This window comes from Nothobranchius furzeri, chromosome 7, assembly GCF_043380555.1.
Source record: "Nothobranchius furzeri strain GRZ-AD chromosome 7, NfurGRZ-RIMD1, whole genome shotgun sequence".
NCBI classification, from domain to species: domain Eukaryota; kingdom Metazoa; phylum Chordata; class Actinopteri; order Cyprinodontiformes; family Nothobranchiidae; genus Nothobranchius; species Nothobranchius furzeri.
The window spans coordinates 10271272-10290107 of record NC_091747.1 but is presented as its reverse complement, the minus strand read 5'-3'; positions in this window follow the sequence as shown (position 1 = coordinate 10290107).

The window sequence follows — 18836 nt, the reverse complement described above, 5'->3', positions numbered from 1 at the left end:
GCCTCCAGGAGAGAGGCCCAAGCAAGACGTTCCCCGAGGAGCGTCTTTCCACATTTCAACACTGGATCTGACTGAGTGCCTCCATGAGAGAAGAACCAGCAAGACGCGCCCCGAGGAGCGTCTTGCCACATGTCAACACTGGGTCTGACTGAGCACCTCCAGGAGAGAGGCTCAAGCAAGACGCGCCCCGAGGAGCGTCTTGCCACATGTCAACACTGGGTCTGACTGAGCGCCTCCAGGAGAGAGGCCCGAGGAGCGTCTTGACACATATCACCTCTGGGTCTGACTGAGCGCCTCCAGGAGAGAGGCCCAAGCAAGACGCGCCCCGAGGAGCGTCTTGTCACATGTCAACACTGGGTCTGACTGAGCACCTCCAGGAGCGAGGCCCAAGCAAGAAACGCCCGAGGAGCGTCTTGACACATGTCAACACTGGGTCTGACTGAGCGCCTCCAGGAGAGAGGTCCAAGCAACACGCGCCCTGAGGAGCGTCTTGCCACATGTCAACACTGGGTCTGACTGAGGGCCTCCATGAGAGAAGCCCAAGCAAGACGCGCCCCGAGGAGCGTCTTGCTAACGTGTCAACATTGGGTCTGACTTAGCGCCTCCAGGAGAGAGGCCCAAGCAAGATGCGCCCCGAGGAGCGTCTTGCCACGTGTCACCACTGGGTCTGACTGAGCTCCTCCAGGAGAGAGGCCCAAGCAAGACGCGCCCCGAGGAGCGTCTTGCCACATGTCACCACTGGGTCTGATTGAGCACCTCCAGGAGAGAGGCCCCAGCAAGACGCGCCGCGAGGAGCATCGTGCCTTATGTCAGCACTCGGTCTGACTGAGCGCCTCCAGGAGAGAGGCCCAAGCAAGACCCGCCCCGAGGAGCGTCTTGCCACATGTCACTACTCGGTCTGACTGAGCGCCTCCAGGAGGGAGGTCCAAGCAAGACGCGCCCCGAGGAGCGTCTTGCCACATGTCACTACTCGGTCTGACTGAGCGCCTCCAGGAGAGAGGCCCAAGCAAGACGTGCCCCGAGGAGAGTCTTGCCACATGTCAACAATGGGTCTGACTGAGGGCCTCCAGGAGAGAAGCCCAAGCAAGACGCGCCCCGAGGAGCGTCTTGCCAGATGTCAACACTGGGTCTGACTGAGGGCCCCCAGGAGAGAGGCCCAAATAAGAAGCGCCCCGAGGAGCGTCTTGCCACATGTCAACACTGGGTCTGACTGAGGGCCTCCAGGAGAGAAGCCCAAGCAAGATGCGCCCCGAGGAGCGTCTTGCCACATGTCAGCACTCGGTCTGACTGAGCGCCTCCAGGAGAGAGGCCCAAGCAAGACGCGCCCCGAGGAGCGTCTTGACACATGTCTCCTCTGGGTCTGACTGAGCGCCTCCAAGAGAGAGGCCCAAGCAAGACGTGCCCCGAGGAGCGTCTTGCCACATGTCAACACTGGGTCTGACTGAGTGCCTCCATGAGAGAAGCCCCAGCAAGACGCGCCCCGAGGAGCGTCTTGCCACATGTCAACACTGGGTCTGACTGAGCGCCTCCAGGAGAGAGGCCCGAGGAGCGTCTTGCCACGTCACCTCTGGGTCTGACTGAGCGCCTCCAGGAGAGAGGCCCCAGCAAGACGCGCTCCGAGGAGCGTCTTGCCACATGTCAGCACTCGGTCTGACTGAGCACCTCCAGGAGAGAGGCCCAAGCAAGAAGCGCCCCGAGGAGCGTCTTGCCACATGTCAACAATGGGTCTGACTGAGGGCCTCCAGGAGAGAAGCCCAAGCAAGACGCACCCCGAGGAGCGTCTTGCCACATGTCAACACTGGGTCTAATTGAGCGCCTCCAGGAGAGAGGCCCAAGCAAGACGCGCCCCGAGGAGCGTCTTGCCACATGTCACTACTCGGTCTGACTGAGCGCCTCCAGGAGAGAGGTCCAAGCAACACGCGCCCCGAGGAGCGTCTTGCCACATGTCAACACTGGGTCTGACTGAGTGCCTCCATGAGAGAAGCCCCAGCAAGACGCGCCCCGAGGAGCGTCTTGCCACATGTCACTACTCGGTCTGACTGAGCGCCTCCAGGAGAGAGGCCCAAGCAAGACGTGTCCCGAGGAGAGTCTTGCCACATGTCAACAATGGGTCTGACTGAGGGCCTCCAGGAGAGAAGCCCAAGCAAGAAGCGCCCCGAGGAGCGTCTTGCCACATGTCAACAATGGGTCTTACTGAGGGCCTCCAGGAGAGAAGCCCAAGCAAGACGCGCCCCGAGGAGCGTCTTGCCACATGTCACTACTCAGTCTGACTGAGCGCCTCAGTTAGAGAGGTCCAAGCAAGACGCGCCCCGAGGAGCGTCTTGCCACATGTCAACACTGGGTCTGACTGAGTGCCTCCATGAGAGAAGCCCCAGCAAGACGCGCCCCGAGGAGCGTCTTGCCACATGTCAGCACTCGGTCTGACTGAGCGCCTCCAGGAGAGAGGCCCAAGCAAGACGCGCCCCGAGGAGCGTCTTGACACATGTCTCCTCTGGGTCTGACTGAGCGCCTCCAAGAGAGAGGCCCAAGCAAGACGTGCCCCGAGGAGCGTCTTGCCACATGTCAACACTGGGTCTGACTGAGTGCCTCCATGAGAGAAGCCCCAGCAAGACGCGCCCCGAGGAGCGTCTTGCCACATGTCAACACTGGGTCTGACTGAGCGCCTCCAGGAGAGAGGCCCGAGGAGCGTCTTGCCACATGTCACCTCTGGGTCTGACTGAGCGCCTCCAGGAGAGAGGCCCCAGCAAGACGCGCTCCGAGGAGCGTCTTGCCACATGTCAGCACTCGGTCTGACTGAGCACCTCCAGGAGAGAGGCCCAAGCAAGAAGCGCCCCGAGGAGCGTCTTGCCACATGTCAACAATGGGTCTGACTGAGGGCCTCCAGGAGAGAAGCCCAAGCAAGACGCACCCCGAGGAGCGTCTTGCCACATGTCAACACTGGGTCTAATTGAGGACAGTGTAACACACACACTACAGTTGTTGGTCCAACCATATGAGGACGTATTCTGAAACACACATCTCCTTCACAGCTTGAAACAATATGAGGACATGACGACTGAACACATGTAGAGTTCATGTTCCTGACTTCTAGCTTCTCCTGTTGTTGTCAATAAAAGCTCTAAACCCAACATTGATGTAAAGCCATCTATTTCCCCAGAAATCCAATCATATTAACTGATCAGCTTCAGGTTAAATGGACAAAAACATGTGTAAAAGGACAAAAATATTAAACTTAGTCTGAACAAATATCAAGCAAATGCTTAAAGGGAAAGTTTGGACTAACAAATGGTATAGACAATTTCTTTCTCCTAATGCTAATGTTGATTTGGGGAAACTTTCACTGAAACTGATTGTTTTAAAACAATCAAAGTGCATTTCATTTATGCACTAGGCCCAACTGACTCATATACTTGATTTCAAATACAAAAAATAATGTGTGACCTGTTGGAAGAATGGAGTGAATTTTCACTCACTTCTTGGTCTGTAGGAGGTTGGGACATGGTCTCAACACTTGGTGTCTGAAACAAAAGACAACAATGTAAATCCTGACTAGTTCACTAACTACAGATCATACTTGTTTCAGTGAATATAATTCAAAGAAGAATCTGAGTTCCTTATATCAGACTGTATAGAAACTATTAACACTGTACAGTTCTTCTACCCAACAATATGAGGACAGTGTAACACACACACTACAGTTGTTGGTCCAACCATATGAGGACATATTCTGAAACACACATCTCCTTCACAGCTTGAAACAATATGAGGACATGACGACTGAACACATGTAGAGTTCATGTTCCTGACTTCTAGCTTCTGCTGTTGTCAATAAAAGCTCTAAACCCAACACTGATGTAAAGCCATCTATTTCCCCAGAAATCCAATCATATTAACTGATCAGCTTCAGGTTAAATGGACAAAAACATGTGTAAAAAGACAAAAATATTAAATTTAGTCAGAATAAAGATCAAGCAAATGCTTAAAGGGAAAGTTTGGACTAACAAATTGTATAGATAATTTCTTTCTCCTAATGCAAATATTGATTTGGGGAAACTTTCAATCAAACTGATTGTTTTAATACAATCAAAGTGCATTTCATTTATGCACTAGGCCCAACTGACTCATATACTTGATTCCAAACACAAAAATTAATGTGTGACCTGTTGGGAGAATGAAGTGGATTTTTCACTCACTTCTTGGTCTGTAGGAGTTTGGGACATGGTCTCAACACTTGGTGTCTGAAACAAAAGACAACAATATAATGTCAGAAACATTGTGTACTATGAATCCTGACTAGTTCATTAACTACAGATCATACTTGTTTCAGTGAATATTATTCACAGAAGAATCTGAGTTCCTTATATCAGACTGTATAGAAACTATTAACACTGTACAGTTCTGCTACCTAACAATATGAGGACAGTGTAACACACACACTACAGTTGTTGGTCCAACCATATGAGGACGTATTCTGAAACACACATCTCCTTCACAGCTTGAAACCATATGAGGACATGACGACTGAACACATGTAGAGTTCATGTTCCTGACTTCTAGCTTCTCCTGTTGTTGTCAATAAAAGCTCTAAACCCAACACTGATGTAAAGCCATCTATTTCCCCAGCAATCCAATCATATTAACTGATCAGCTTCAGGTTAAATGGACAAAAACATGTGTAAAAGGACAAAAATATTAAACTTAGTCAGAACAAATATCAAGCAAATGCTTAAAGGGAAAGTTTGGACTAACAAATGGTATAGACAATTTCTTTCTCCTAATGCTAATGTTGATTTGGGGAAACTTTCACTCAAACTGATTGTTTTAAAACAATCAAAGTGCATTTCATTTATGCACTAGGCCCAACTGACTCATATACCTGATTTCAAATACAAAAAATAATGTGTGACCTGTTGGAAGAATGAAGTGAATTTTCACTCACTTCTTGGTCTGTAGGAGGTTGGGACGTGGTCTCAACACTTGGTGTCTGAAACAAAAGACAACAATGTAAATCCTGACTAGTTCATTAGCTACAGATCATACTTGTTTCAGTGAACATTATTCACAGAAGAATCTGAGTTCCTCATATCAGACTGTATAGAAACTAATAACACTGTACAGTTCTGCTACCCAACAATATGAGGACAGTGTAACACACACACACTACAGTTGTTGGTCCAACCATATGAGGATGTTTTATGAAACACACACATCTCCTTTACAGCTTGAATCAATATGAGGACATGACGACTGAACACATGTAGAGTTCATGTTCCTGACTTCTAGCTCCTCCTGCTGTTGTCAATAAAAGCTCTAAACCCACCACTGATGTAAAGCCATCTATTTCCCCAGAAATCCAATCATATTAACTGATCAGCTTCAGGTTAAATGGACTAAAACATGTGTAAAAGGACAAAAATATTAAATTTAGTCAGAATAAAGATCAAGCAAATGCTTACAGGGAAAGCTTGGACTAACAAATGGTATAGACAATTTCTTTCTCCTAATGCTAGTGTTGATTTGGGGAAACTTTCACTCAAACAGATTGTTTTAAAACAATCAAAGTGCATTTCATTTATGCACTAGGCCCAACTGACTCATATACTTGATTTCAAATACAAAAAATAATGTGTGACCTGTTGGAAGAATGAAATGAATTTTTCACTCACTTCTTGGTCTGTAGGAGGTTGGGAAATGGTCTCAACACTTGGCGTCTGAAACAAAAGACAACAATATAATGTCAAACATTCTGTACTATAAATCCTGACTAGTTCATTAACTACAGATCATACTTGTTTCAGTGAATATTATTCACAGAAGAATCTGAGTTCCTTATATCAGACTGTATAGAAACTATTAACACTGTACAGTTCTGCTACCCAACAATATGAGGACAGTGTAACACACACACTACAGTTGTTGGTCCAACCATATGAGGACCTATTCTGAAACACACATCTCCTTCACAGCTTGAAACAATATGAGGACATGACGACTGAACACATGTAGAGTTCATGTTCCTGACTTCTAGCTTCTCCTGCTGTTGTCAATAAAAGCTCTAAACCCAACACTGACGTAAAGCTATCTATTTCCCCAGAAATCCAATCATATTAACTGATCAGCTTCAGGTTAAATGGAGAAAAACATGTGTAAAAGGACAAAAATATTAAATTTAGTTAGAATAAAGATCAAGCAAATGCTTAAAGGGAAAGTTTGGACTAACAAATGGTATAGACAATTTCTTTCTCCTAATGCTAATGTTGATTTGGGGAAACTTTCACTCAAACTGATTGTTTTAACACAATCAAAGTGCATTTCATTTATGCACTAGGCCCAACTGACTCATATACTTGATTCCAAACACAAAAATTAATGTGTGACCTGTTGGAAGAATGAAGTGGATTTTTCACTCACTTCTTGGTCTGTAGGAGTTTGGGACATGGTCTCAACACTTGGTGTCTGAAACAAAAGACAACAATGTAAATCCTGACTAGTTCATTAGCTACAGATCATTCTTATTTCAGTGAATATAATTCACAGAAGAATCTGAGTTCCTTATATCAGACTGTATAGAAACTATTAACACTGTACAGTTCTGCTACCCAAAAATATGAGGACAGTGTAACACACACACTACAGTTGTTGGTCCAACCATATGAGGACGTATTCTGAAACACACACATCTCCTTCACAGCTTGAAACAATACGAGGACATGACGACTGAACACATGTAAAGTTCATGTTCCTGACTTCTAACATCTGCTGTTGTCAATAAAAGCTCTAAACCCAACACTGATGTAAAGCCATCTATTTCCCCAGAAATCCAATCATGTAAACTGATCAGCTTCAGGTTAAATGGACAAAAACATGTGTAAAAGGGCAAAAATATTAAATTTAGACAGAATAAAGATCAAGCAAATGCTTAAAGGGGAAGTTTGGACTAACAAATGGTATAGACAATTTCTTTCTCTTAATGCGTTTGTTGATTTGGGGAAACTTTCACTCAAACTGATTGTTTTAATACAATCAACGTGCATTTCATTCATGCACTAGGCCCAACTGACTCATATACTTGATTCCAAATACAAAAAATAATGTGTGACCTGTTGGAAGAATGAAGATCTATTGAGTTGTAAGTGATCTGAACGTTTCATGATGATAGCCCCAAGCACAATTTCACATTATTCTGGGTCCAGTTCACTGAAAAAATCTTCAATCAGGCTGAAAAATCACAGGAAAGTAGAATCTATTGAGTTATAAGTGATTCCAACGTTTCATGATGATAGCTCAGTCCTAATGGGGTCAAATGATGTCACAAAGGTCACCGGATCACTTATGCCTTAAAGGCCTGCTTACAAAAACAGCTTTGGGGGCTTATAACTTGGCTTCTGAATGTCCTAGAGAGATCAGCTTGGTTTTAAATTACTCCAATTAACAGCCCCTATTAGCTCTTATGGTTTTAAAATGGGACACAGAATTATGTTGCACCAAGCACAATTTCACATATTTCTGGTTGCATATCTGTGATACAAGCTCCAATCTGTCTGAAATTAACATATGTTGGACATGTGAGGTCAAGGAGCATATCAGTTGCAAGTCTGTAGGTTGAAGAGAACCCTGTTTTTCAGCTGAAATCCATCATTTTTTCTGACCTCTGACCCAGAACAGCACCAGAACAATGAGCTACGGCTACCAAACTGCCTGGGCTAGCTCGGGGTGACGGCGGCGTGCCAAATCGACGTTTGTTTGGTGAAAATCGGTTGAGAAATGCCACTTTGCCGAGCACGGCAAAAAAGGCGAGAAAAGTGCCATCCGGCCCCAAACGGACACTTAACACGATGCGACCGACACAAATTTGAAATCTATGGTTCGGACCAGCACTGGGGTAAAACAAAAAAATGTTCGTGAGCCTCGGATCAACGATGGCCGAACGGCAGCCAAAAAGGGGCTCAAATCTTGGCCAGGCTTCATTTGGGGCCTAGGGTTTTGTCCGTTGCTTTTAATTAATTAAAAATAGTTAAATTCTACGTAGGGACATGAAATTCACATATGTTGTAAATAAGCACATGCCGAATCATAATTTCTAAGATGCGTCACGCTACGTCGCTCACTGACCGAGTTCGGCCACTAGGGGGCGCAGTCAAAAAAAATTCACTCTCTGGTTCGGAAGTCCGGTACGAGAGCAAAAATCTACTCGCCTTTTTGATAGCCCTCACGGCGCTAGAATTGCGCCATTGCAAACTGGCAAAAATCGCGCGCTTTGGGGGGGCTATATCTCCGGAACCACAAAATATTTTGCCACCAAACCACCTCGGGTGGACTAGTGCTTGGCCCCCGAACCACATATCCGAAGATGGCGCCGCTGGCACCAGCAGAACTTTTTTTTTCCACTTTGTAACAGCAAAACACAAGTCCTCTTTGAGGCATTACGTCTCAGAGGACATTTTTTGGCCTAACTCGGAAGCGACTTTTTTTTTCTTTTCAATTTTGACAGCGGATTATGATTGCTTGGCACCACGGGGACCACCTCTCCAAAAACGGGACGGATCGGGCGTTTGCTTGAGGAGCTGTGGCCAAAAAAGAGCGTGACCTCTGGCGACCTAGGGTTCAGAAAAGCACCGGAACAACGAGCTACGGCTACCAAACTGCCTGGGCTAGTTCGGGGTGACGGCGGCATGCCAAATCAATGTTTGTTTTGTTAAAATCGGTTGAGAAATGCCACTTTGCCGAGCACATGGCAAAAAAGGAGGGAACACTGCCGTCCGGCCCCAAACGGACGCTTTACACGATGCGACCGGCACAAATTCAAATTCTGTGGTTCGGGCCAGTGGTGGGATGCACCAGAAGAATTTTCGGGCGCCTCGGACCAACGTGGGCTGAACGGCAGACGAAAAGGGTCTCAAGTGACAGAAGGCCGCAAACAAAGCCTGAGCTAAATTTTCACACTTTCGGGCCGCCGTTTGAATTCAGTCAGGCGTAGCCGCACGAAATTGTTTGTGGTGCATCCCGGCTACCATCTCATCGAAGCACGTCGAAATTGCGGCCGTCGGACCTTTTCGAGGGCCCTTTCGGGACGCGTGTCCAATTGGATATAGTCAGGTAGTGTCCGGTTACACCTTTGTGGGCTTATAACTTGGCTTCAGAATATCCTAGAGAGGTCAGGTTGATTTTAAAATACTCCAAGTAATGGTCTATATCTGGAACAGAAGGAATGGAGTCATTACCACTTATGGGTTTTAAATGGCACCCAGAATTATGTCGCACAAAGCACAAATTCACATATTTCAGGGTTCAGTTCTCTGACAAAGCTTCAATCAGGCTGAAACATCACAGGAAGGTAGAATCTATTGAGTTATAAGTGATTCCAACGGTTCATGATGATAGCTCATTCCTAATGTGGTCAAATGATGTCACAAAGGTCATCGGATCACTTGTTCTTTAAAGGCGTGGTTCCTAACACACATTTGCGGGCTTATAACTTTTCTTCTGAATGTCCTAGAGAGCTCAGATCTGGTTTTTAAATGGCACCCAGAATTATGTCGCACAAAGCCCAATTTCACATACTTCTGGGTCCATTTGTGTGAAAACAAGGTCCAATCAGGCTGAAACATCACGTGAAAGTATAATCTATGGAGTTGTAAGTGATCTGAACGTTTCATGATGATAGCACATTCCTAAGGGGGTCAAACCATGTCCCAAAGGTCACCGGGCGTGGTTTCACTTGAAGGCCGGTTTCCAAAAACAGCTTTGGTGGCTCATAACTTTTCTTCCAATTTTTCACTCACTTCTTGGTCTGTAGGAGTTTGGGACAATGTCTCAACACTTGGTGTCTGCAACAAAAGACAACAATATAATGTCAGAAACATTCTGTACTATGAATCCTGTCTAGTTCATTAACTACAGATCATACTTGTTTCAGTGAATATTATTCACAGAAGAATCTGAGTTCCTTATATCAGACTGTATAGAAACTATTAACACTGTACAGTTCTGCTACCCAACACTATGAGGACAGTGTAACACACACACTACAGTTGTTGGTCCAACCATATGAGGACGTATTCTGAAACACACACATCTCCTTCACAGCTTGAAACAATATGAGGACATGACGACTGAACACATGTAGAGTTCATGTTCCTGACTTCTAGCTTCTCCTGCTGTTGTCAATAAAAGCTCTAAACCCAACACTGATGTAAAGCCATCTAATTCCCCAGAAATCCAATCATATTAACTGATCAGCTTCAGGTTAAATGGACAAAAATGTGTAAAAGGACAAAAATATTAAATTTAGTCAGAATAAAGATCAAGCAAATGCTTAAAGGGAAAGCTTGGACTAACAAATGGTATAGACAATTTCTTTCTCCTAATGCAAATGTTGATTTGGGGAAACTTTCACTCATACTGATTGTTTTAAAACAATCAAAGTGCATTTCATTTATGCACTAGGCCCAACTGACTCATATACTTGATTTCAAATACAAAAAATAATGTGTGACCTGTTGGAAGAATGAAATGAATTTTTCACTCACTTCTTGGTCTGTAGGAGGTTGGGACATGGTCTCAACACTTGGCGTCTGAAACAAAAGACAACAATATAATGTCAAACATTCTGTACTATGAATCCTGACTAGTTAATTAACTACAGATCATACTTGTTTCAGTGAATATTATTCACAGAAGAATCTGAGTTCCTTATATCAGACTGTATAGAAACTATTAACACTGTACAGTTCTGCTACCCAACAATATGAGGACAGTGTAACACACACACACTACAGTTGTTGGTCCAACCATATGAGAACGTATTCTGAAACACACACATCTCCTTCACAGCTTGAAACAATATGAGGACATGATGACTGAACACATGTAGAGTTCATGTTCCTGACTTCTAGCTTCTCCTGCTGTTGTCAATAAAAGTTCTAAACCCAACACTGATGTAAAGCCATCTATTTCCCCAGAAATCCAATCATGTAAACTGATCAGCTTCAGGTTAAATGGACAAAAACATGTGTAAAGGGACAAAAATGTCAAATTTTGTTAATAAAAGCTCTAAACCCAGCACTGATCTACTCTGGTCTTCATAACTAGAATAACCATCTATGTTTTCATCTACTAATATTTAACATTTCTTGTACTGCACAATCTGTAAAGAGGATTTGCTTACCAGAGCTCGCCATGGCCACATAGATTCTCCATAGTCATGGGTGATTTCACTCTCTGCTTGGATATTGTCAATAGCAAACAAGCAGAGATGAGGTTTATCCTGGACTGCCAGCTCTTTCATCTTGCAGTTTGGGTACTTGTGGTCATCAGTAACCAGCCGGCCAAGTGAGTCGTCTTCACGGGAGGCATCAATGCTAAAAGTGAAGAAAAGAACATATGATTTCTTCACTAAAAACATAATGTTGTGAAGAACAACTGATATTGTATATGCCTTTACTTACCACCATGTGTTATTTTTCCATTTAAAATCAAATAGGAAAGCAGTTTGCTTTTCTGTGTACTTTTTCTGCCGCTTGTCCCGTTCATGTTCTGAGATAAGCTCCCCACTGTACTCGACCACAAAGGATCCCTTTTCAATTGGTTCAGAGGCAAATACACCATGTCCTAATACAAGATGTTCAATAAGTAGTGTTAAGTAATACAATCCAAATCAGGTTTACTGCAGCTGATCAGCCACTGACAAAACATGCAGAACAAACAATCATAAAATGTTTTAATTGTGAGGGGATTATCTAGATGCTTACGTTCATGGATTCAACAAATGAGTTGAAACAATAAATAAATACCAATAATAAAAAAAAATTTAAAATATTTTGCAATAAATTTCAAATACATGGAAATGTAAAACAGTTTTAATCTAGATAGATAACTTTATTGATCAATTTGGGAGGTTCCCTCAGGGAAACTGAAACAATTGTTATATATTACTAAATATTATAATAAACATTAGTTGCAGCTCCGGTAATATTCATGCAGCAGCCATAAGGAACAACATATAACATACCTTTATAGTCATTGATCCATTGGGCCTTTAAACAAGGCTTGTCACTTCCAGATAAAATAAAGTGAGCAGCCTCTGCTTCAGAAAGGTGTCAATGGGAAGAAGTCTTTCAACCAGATGTCATCAAAAACACTGCTCCTGCGTAAGTACCCATTTTAAAATGTTCACACATTTTTCTGGGTCAACAATATGTGCTCCACTACGACAGCTCTTGCCACCAGCCAGTTCATACCTTTGCTATTCACACACTGAGGTATTGTTTCCAGCGTTTCACTTTTTATAAACGCTACACAGCGTCAATATAAACTTGTAGAGCTACTTCTTAAGCTGGTCTAATAAAAGAAGAAATATTATTCAGAGCTTTAGTTGACAAATTATTTTCTGCTTACAGAAAGATATTAGTGGAGATTGTGGCCTGTTACAATAGTAAATTGTGGTGATGGATGATGATTAAAATGTAAATCTGCTTTTGTGATTGCAGATTCTATGAGAAAAAAAATCCCATCTCCCGCAGTTCCACTGACCACGACATATGTAAACATGCTATCCGCTGGTTTAACTTGGCAACAGATCGAGACTGCTCAAGGCGACGTAGTTGTATACAAGAAATTCAACCCGCTGACCAGCATTCATCTTTATAACATAAATTACAGTCTGGTAACAGTTTTTTAATACTGTTTGCATTACTATTATTGTACTTTATACTTTGCTTGCACATGCAACAAACCATTTTTTTATACAGTTTGTATTACTATTATACTTTATACTTGCACATGTAACACAGTTTTTATACAGTTTGTATTACTATTATACTTTATGTATTACTATTATACTTTATACTTGCACATGTAACACAGTTTTTATACAGTTTGTATTACTATTATACTTTATGTATTACTATTATACTTTATACTTGCACATGTAACAGTTTTTTATACAGTTTGTATTACTATTATACTTTGCTTGCACATGTAACACAGTTTTTAATACAGTTTGTATTACTATTATACTTTATACTTCCACATGTAACACAGTTTTTTAATACAGTTTGTATTACTATTATATATATATATATCCTGTTAAAAGGGAGTTTTTCCTTCCCACTGTCGCCAAAGTGCTTGCTCATAGGTGGTCACATGATTGGGTTTTTCTCGGTACCTATTAAGCGCCTTGAGGTGACTTTGTTTGTTATTTGGCGCTATATAAATAAAATTGAATTGAAATTGAATTGTACTGCTGCATACTGTGATATTTACAGTTGCTTAGTTAATTAAATGACTTAATTACTCACTTTTATCTACTAATTGAATTACTAAATGAAGCTGGAATTGTGCATTCTGCAGTTTTAATAGTGTATTAGTGTTTAAAGAAACAATATGCATTTTATACTATATTGTAAAAAGTATAAGGTAAGTTGAATTTAAAATATAATTAATGAAGAGTTGACTTTTTTCATCAATTTATTTATTAACCTTTATTTAACCAGGAAGATCCCATTGAGGTTAAAAACCTCTTTTTCAAGGGAGACCTGGCCAAGATAGGCAGCAGCAGGTGTCTCACATTTACAGAGGTTACTCAAACACATGCAACAATAAGTGAAAGACTACAAATAAAATAAAATTCAATTAAAAAAATAAAAAGTCAGTTAAAATGACAGTCAATCTAATTGAAACAGTTTCATGTTATGGACTTGGGCTCAATGATTCGTAGTTTAGATTTAAAAGCACTAAATGCAATGAATTCAGTCATCTTCCAGTCCTTCTGCAGTTTGTTCCAAGCCAAGGGTGCTAAATGGACAAAAGCTTTTTTACCAAGTTCAGTTCGGGCAAATAGAGCAGAAAGCAACAAGTAACCATGCGCACAAAGAGAATACCGACCAGCATGTTTCATTGCAAGCAGGGAACATATATAAGAAGGCAGCAACCCAAGTATTGCCTTATATATAAAACTGTATAAATGAGAGTTCCTCCGACTTAACAAAGCAGGTCATCCTACCTGAGAGTATAACTCACAATGGTGAGTCTGAAATTTATGGTTAGTGATGAACCTCAGAGAAGCATGATACACAGAATCAACCATTCAAAGACATTGAGCAGAAGCATTCATATATAGAATATCACCATAATCCAGCACAGGCAAGAATGTTGCAGCAACAAGCAGCTTCTTTGTATTAAAAGAGAAACACAACTTATTTTGAAAGTAAAATCTCAGTTTTAACTTCAGGTTTTTCCACAAGATTCTCTACATGTGGTTTGAAGGTGAGCAAGTCATCAATTAAAATCCCCAGATATTTATATATGTGAACCATCTCTTGTTTTATTACCTTCAAGAGTGGTTACTGATGGGATTATTTGGGCCAAATTCCTTGATTTAGAAAACAGCATGAGCTTTGTTTTGTCTGCGTTGAGAACAAGTTTAAGCAGAAGTAATGAGTGCTGGACAGCAAAAAAGGCTTTCTGCAAGGAGTCAATGGCTTGGACAAGAGTTGAACCACAGCTGTAAATAACAGTATCATCAGCATAGAAGTGCAAGTTTGCATCTGGCACATTTAGACTAAGATTGTTTACGTAAATGATAAATAGAAGTGGTTGATAATATCCACCTTGGATAACAAGCTGCGCACATTAAGATGAACTATCTTCAGCTCAATTTAGGATTTAAATTCAGATGGTGTCTGACTACATTGCAGCTCAGGGCCTGGGTTAGGTTGTACATTACCAGATTAGAGCAGTAGTAAGACGATCAGAAGTCTATGATTTGTAACATTACTTATTGATTTTGACTTGTGAAATGTTGAAACAAAGCAGGATTTTTCATAATTAATTTTGTAATTTTACAAAGCAAGAAGGTTTTGAAGATGAGGTAAATCTTTCTGTAGTTCAAATGATAAATTAATGTCCTGTTTCAAATACATTGGAAATTGTACAGGATGTATAGCAGCAGTGACGCATGTAGATCTGCCATGTCTCGCAGAGTGGGGACACTGTTTAATGTTCTCATCTTAGAGAATTTGAGTGTCCAAAGGCCCCCCACAGCCAATAAGCAAAGTAAAGTTATTTTAAAAAGCCATTATCCAAAACACACAATGATTGTTGATGCTGAATTAAATAGGCTGCACAAACCTAGGATGGCAAGTAAGGCTCCAGCCAGAAGTTCAGGTTCTGGTGGCTTGCTAGCAGTGGGCTTCTGCTAGCACATTTACCAATGTGGTGTAGACGGCTTCAATCAACAGCACAGTACCCGATGTATTGCAGATGAGCTTTTCTAGAAACACAGGCCTTGGTGTGGTGCTGATGTCTTCCACTAGCAACACAGATGCAGTTGGTTTAGCCGGCAGCAAAGGCCCTGGTGTGATGCAGACTGCCCCAGCCAGCAGTACAGGCCCTGATGTGATGCCTATGGGTCCAGCCAGCAGCACATGCCCTGGTGTGGTGCCTATGGGTCCAGCCGGCAGTACAGGCCCTTATGTGATGCCTATGGGTCCAGCCAGCAGTGCAGGCCCTGGTGAGGCTCAGTTGGTTTATGCTAGCAGCACAGGCCCTGGTCTGGTGCAGACAACTTCTGGTAGTAGCATAGGTCCCCAAAAAACCATTTCCCAATGAATTTACAGAATACTTTAGAATACTCTCTAGGAATTCACTGAGTCGAGACTGAGCTTGATGATCATACTGAATCACATGACAGCGGCAGGAATCTCTAAGTTCAACTGTAGATTGCAGATGCATTTATATTAATACAGATGAATATAAACTCTTCAAGGATCAAAATCTGCACACACATCATTCTGCATAGTGAAGATCAGACAATTTGTGCATTGATCTTGAGAAGTAAGACTCATTAAATAATAGTAATATAATTTGACAAATGTTGAAACTTTATATTTTGAGACATTTTGTCAACAACAACAAAAAAAAAACCCAAGATGTGCAGGCACTGATAACTGAATCTAAAGTGAATCTAAACTGAATCTTCATTTTTGTCAAGATTTGCTTGATTTAATTGTTGTTACCCTTGCTTAAGCCCCAAGAAGGGTATAACCTGGGTCAAATGTGTTATTGTGTCTGACACACATACAAAATGAGGACTCGCAGAGTGACGTCACTGAAAGTGTGTTTAAAGTGTGTTTTGTTCCAAAACTGGCCAGTAGGCGGCGAAACTGAAAGTGAGCAAAAACGCTAAACACACTTAAACACACTTTTTCAAAAAATTGTGATATTTCAGGACATTCGAGATTTTTGGTTTGGGAGCATGTTGGGGGCCTCTAGAACACTTTAGAAGGCTCAGAAAAATGAGGACCTCAAAAATGTCCTCATTTTTCCGAGCGTCCTCATTTTGTGAGTGTGTTATCATAAAATTGTCCTCAGATGTCATGAAAACAAGTGCACGCACACACACACACACACACACACACACAGGCCCTTGCGTGCAAACCCCGGTCAGTTCTGCAGTGTACACATCAGAGACATGATGTTCTTTCACAGAACTGAGGTTGTTCATTACTAAATGACTTTTACAGGAATATTGTTATTATACTATTCAACAGGTTGATCATAATGATGTGTATTAAACCCACAACCTAGCACTGAGGACAGAGGGACTTTATTTAAATTAGTACTTAATGGAAATGATACATAATGATACATAAGAGCCATGTCATACATTCAGCCTAGGAATAGTAGCAATGTGCACTATTAAAAATATACACCACACACACACACACACACACACACACACACACACACACACACACACACACACACGCACACACACACACACACACACACACAGGCCCTTGCGTGCAAACCCCGGTCAGTTCTGCAGTATACACATCAGAGACATGATGTTCTTTCACAGAACTGAGGTTGTTCATTACTAAATGACTTTTACAGGAGTATTGTTATTATACTATTCAACAGGTTGATCATAATGATGTGTATTAAACCCACAACCTAGCACTGAGGACAGAGGGACTTTATTTAAATTAGTACTTAATGGAAATGATACATAATGATACATAAGAGCCATGTCATACATTCAGCCAAGGAATAGTAGCAATGTGCACTATTAAAAATATACACCACACACACACACACACACACACACACACACACACACACACACACACACACACACACACACACACACACACACAGGCCCTTGCGTGCAATCCCCGGTCAGGCCTGCAGTGTACACATCAGAGACATGATGTTCTTTCACAGAACTGAGGTTGTTCATTACTAAATGACTTTTACAGGAATATTGTTATTATACTATTCAACAGGTTGATCATAATAATGTGTATTAAACCCACAACCTAGCACTGAGGACAGAGGGACTTTATTTAAATTAGTACTTAATGGAAACGATACATAATGATACATAAGAGCCATGTCATACATTCAGCCTAGGAATAGTAGCATTGTGCAGTATTAAAAATATACACATCAATTGCTCGAATCCCATTGTTGCAAAGTAAAACTCTAATAAAACTCTAGTCTGACATCAACAGAGAAGACTAAGTGTATGTACTACAAATACAGCATTAGGATTTCGAGTGGACCATGCACCTTGTGAACCATCAGAGGCTTATGACGCAACATATCTTCCAGTTGCTATTAGACAAGTTATAATTCTCAACCATTTTTCGGAACTGGTTTCTTGGGTCCGTGAGTAAATGCCAAATGAGATGATAGTCCTTAAGTAAGTTCCTGGCGATCCCATGTCACGCTCTTGCCCATCAGCCGGTGAACGCTGAGACGGAACTCGATGAGAGCGATGTATTTTTAAGTGCTCCGAATGTACTTCTAACAAGCGTGCGATTCACTTCGTGAGTAAACCGCAGCTGCAGCTGATTCAAACAGTCGAGCCAACTTTCTACATCACAATATGCGTTTTGTAGTTAGTCGAGTTACCTTTTGTGTGGCACATGCACGGGTTGTTAGCGTCCAGCTCCCAGCTTAGAGAGTCCTGTATTGACACAGACGTCAATACATCTCGATGTCATGCAACACACAAAGTCTGTCGCATACAGGTGGGTTAACACATGTACGATACCTTTTGTGTGGCGCATGCATGGGTTGTTAGCGTCCAGCTCCCGGCTTATAGAGAGTCCTGTATTGACACAGACGTCAATACATCTCGATGTCATGCAACACTCAAAGTCTGTCGCATACAGGTGGGTTAACACACATGTACGATGTGTGCGATGGCGCGCCCATTTACAATGGAACACGACGATGATCATTGTTAACCAAACTCTAGTTTCTCACGACAGGTGGTAGCGTTGTCTCCTGCACCTGGTCTTCGTGCACAGAGGGTGTTGTAATGTGCTCGTCATAGTCGCGATCGTTGTCACTCGAATCCGTTGTTCTCACGACAGGTGGTAGCGTTGTCTCCTGCATGTTGTCTTTGCGTGCGGCAAGCGTTGTGCTGTGCTCGTTATAATGGTTGTCTTCGTACAAAGGGGGTGTTGAATACTCCTTCGCGAGTAGTCTAGGAGGTGGTGTGATGGGACGTATCTCAGAGGCGTTATGTGAGCGTATCACCATGGCCTGAGCAACTGCGACTACTGAGAGTACACCCAGTACAGACAGCGAGATCATTTTTTTTCTTGCGTGTTGTACGTGTGGGTACAGCCGCTTTAATGGCAGTGAGAGCAAGTGGGTATATGTATTTATAGGTCACTAGCAGAAACTAAGGCACGTGGTCATAGTGTAATCGTAACCACCTAAAGTAGCTCTTGTCATAATTTAATATACATAGAAATCAGAAACGGGCATGTCAGGATAGACATCACGAGTGATAATGCGGCCAGTATCTGTGTGCGCTT